The following is a 2,500-nucleotide window of genomic DNA, read 5'->3' on the forward strand; positions in this document are numbered from 1 at the left end:
TCTGTCCATATACGATGAACAGGGTTAGGAAAGCGGTGTATGGTCCTAGGTTCAGTTGCAGCATCTTCAATTGTCTTGAATCGTTCACTAAAATATGTTTGCCTTTTCTGCACAATCAGAATTGACATAAACATTTTGACGTTCCGTCCACCACAGTAAAAAGGCGGAATAAAAGAAAAATATTACCGTTTCAATTGGGGATGTAGCTCAGTGGTAGAGCGCATGCTTCGCATGTATGAGGTCCTGGGTTCAATCCCCAGCATCTCCAAGAGCCTTTTGAGATTCTGTTCACAGACGATAAACAGGGTTGAGAAAGCGGTGTATGGTCCTGGGTTTAGTTGCAGTGTCACCGTTTGTCTTGAATCATTCACTAAAATATGTTTGCCTTTTCTGCACAATCAGAATTGACATAAACATTTTGACGTTCCGTCCACCACAGTAAAAAGGCGGAATAAACAGAAAAATATTCAATGTTCAACTGGGGATGTAGCTCAGTGGTAGAGCGCATGCTTTGCATGTATGAGGTCCTGGGTTCAATCCCCAGCATCTCCAAGAACCTTTTGAGGTTTTGTCCACAGACAAACAGGGTAAATAAAGATTTTGATTGTCCTAGGTTCAGTTGCAGCGTCTACAATTGTCTTGAATCATTCACTAAAATATGATTGCCTTTTCCGCACAATCAGAATTGACTTAATCGTTTTGAGGTTCCGTCCACAACCCTAAGAAGAGGGAAAAGAAAAAAAAATGTTTGTCTTCACAGGGGAATGTAGCTCAGTGGTAGAGCGCATGCTTTGCATGTATGAGGTCCTGGGTTCAATCCCCAGCATCTCCAAGAGCCTTTCAAGGTTCTGTCCACAGACGATAAACAGGGTTAAGAAAGCAGTTTATGGTCCTAGGTTCAGTTGCAGCCTCTTCAATTGTCTTTAATCATTCACTAAAATATGTTTGCCTTTTCTGCACAATCAGAATTGACATAAACATTTTGACGTTCTGTCCACCACAGTAAAAAGGCGGAATAAACGAAAAATATTACCGTTTCAACTGGGGATGTAGCTCAGTGGTAGAGCACGTGCTTTGCATGTGTGAGGTCCTGGGTTCAATCCCCAGCATCTCCAAGAACCTTTTGAGGTTTGGTCCACAGAAAAACAGGGTAAAGAAAGATTTTGATTGTCCTAGGTTCAGTTGCAGCGTCTACAACTGTCTTGAATCATTCACTAAAATATCTTTGCCTTTTCCGCACAATCAGAATTGACTTAATCGTTTTGAGGTTCCGTCCACAACCCTAAGAAGGCGAAAAGAAAAAAAAACCATCTTGGTCACACATGGGGATGTAGCTCAGTGGTAGAGCGCATGCTTTCCATGTATGAGGTCCTGGGTTCAATCCTCAGCATCTCCAAGAGCCTTTCGAGGTTCTGTCCACAGACGATAATCAGGGTTAAGAATGTGGTGTATGGTCATAGGTTCAGTTGCAGCGTCTTCAATTGTCTTGAATCATTCACTAAAATATGTTTGCCTTTTCTGCACCATCAGAATTGACATAAACATTTTGACATTTTGTCCACCACAGTAAAAAGGCGGAATAAAAAAATTCTTCAACTTTCAACTGGGGATGTAGCTCAGTGGTAGAGCGCATGCTTGCATGTATGAGGTCCTGGGTTCAATCCCCAGCATCTCCAAGAGCCTTTTGAGATTCTGTTCACAGACGATAAACAGGGTTGAGAAAGCGGTGTATGGTCCTGGGTTTAGTTGCAGTGTCACCGTTTGTCTTGAATCATTCACTAAAATATGTTTGCCTTTTCTGCACAATCAGAATTGACATAAACATTTTGATGTTCTGTCTACCACAGTAAAAAGGCGGAATAAAAAGAAAAATATTACCCTTTCAACTGGGGATGTTGCTCATTGGTAGAGCGCATGCTTTGCATGTATGACGTCCTGGGTTTAATCCCCAGCATCTCCAAGAGCCTTTTGAGGTTCTGTCCATATACGATGAACAGGGTTAGGAAAGCGGTGTATGGTCCTAGGTTCAGTTGCAGCATCTTCAATTGTCTTGAATCGTTCACTAAAATATGTTTGCCTTTTCTGCACAATCAGAATTGACATAAACATTTTGATGTTCTGTCTACCACAGTAAAAAGGCAGAATAAAAAGAAAAATATTACCCTTTCAACCGGGGATGTAGCTCAGTGGTAGAGCGCATGCTTTGCATGTATGAGGTCCTGGGTTTAATCCCCAGCATCTCCAAGAACCTTTTGAGGTTTTGTCCACAGACAAACAGGGTTAAGAAAGCTGTTGATTTTGAGGGTTAAGAAAGCTGTCCTAGGTTCAGTTGCAGCGTCTTCAATTGTCTTGATTCATTCACTAAAATATGTTTGCCTTTTCTGCACAATCAGAATTGACATAAACATTTTGACATTCTGTCCACCACAGTAAAAAGGCGAAAAAAAAGAACAATATTCCCCTTTAAACTGGGGATGTAGCTCAGTGGTAGAGCGCATGC

At 41.5% G+C, this 2,500-nt stretch overlaps 7 non-coding genes across 7 annotated transcripts in view; all 7 read left to right on the top strand.

Annotated features, from left to right (window-relative positions):
• Positions 1 to 196: 196 nt before the first annotated feature.
• Positions 197 to 268, top strand: trnaa-cgc (transfer RNA alanine (anticodon CGC)). The gene has a single exon. It is a non-coding gene; the product is annotated as a tRNA-Ala (tRNA).
• Positions 269 to 480: 212 nt separating this feature from the next.
• trnaa-ugc (transfer RNA alanine (anticodon UGC)) lies at positions 481 to 552 on the top strand. Its single transcript has one exon. It is a non-coding gene; the product is annotated as a tRNA-Ala (tRNA).
• A 208-nt stretch (positions 553 to 760) lies between these two features.
• Positions 761 to 832, top strand: trnaa-ugc (transfer RNA alanine (anticodon UGC)). The gene has a single exon. It is a non-coding gene; the product is annotated as a tRNA-Ala (tRNA).
• Positions 833 to 1,043: 211 nt separating this feature from the next.
• On the top strand, positions 1,044 to 1,115 carry trnaa-ugc (transfer RNA alanine (anticodon UGC)). The gene has a single exon. It is a non-coding gene; the product is annotated as a tRNA-Ala (tRNA).
• Positions 1,116 to 1,324: 209 nt separating this feature from the next.
• On the top strand, positions 1,325 to 1,396 carry trnag-ucc (transfer RNA glycine (anticodon UCC)). Its single transcript has one exon. It is a non-coding gene; the product is annotated as a tRNA-Gly (tRNA).
• Positions 1,397 to 2,172: 776 nt separating this feature from the next.
• Positions 2,173 to 2,244, top strand: trnaa-ugc (transfer RNA alanine (anticodon UGC)). Its single transcript has one exon. It is a non-coding gene; the product is annotated as a tRNA-Ala (tRNA).
• A 226-nt stretch (positions 2,245 to 2,470) lies between these two features.
• trnaa-ugc (transfer RNA alanine (anticodon UGC)) overlaps positions 2,471 to 2,500 on the top strand; it is a 72-nt gene continuing 42 nt past the window's right edge. The window contains exon 1 of the tRNA in view: positions 2,471 to 2,500. This exon is cut by the window's right edge and continues 42 nt beyond it. This is a non-coding gene — a tRNA (tRNA-Ala).

The sequence above is a fragment of the Danio rerio genome, chromosome 21, assembly GCF_049306965.1.
Source record: "Danio rerio strain Tuebingen ecotype United States chromosome 21, GRCz12tu, whole genome shotgun sequence".
Classification (NCBI taxonomy): domain Eukaryota; kingdom Metazoa; phylum Chordata; class Actinopteri; order Cypriniformes; family Danionidae; genus Danio; species Danio rerio.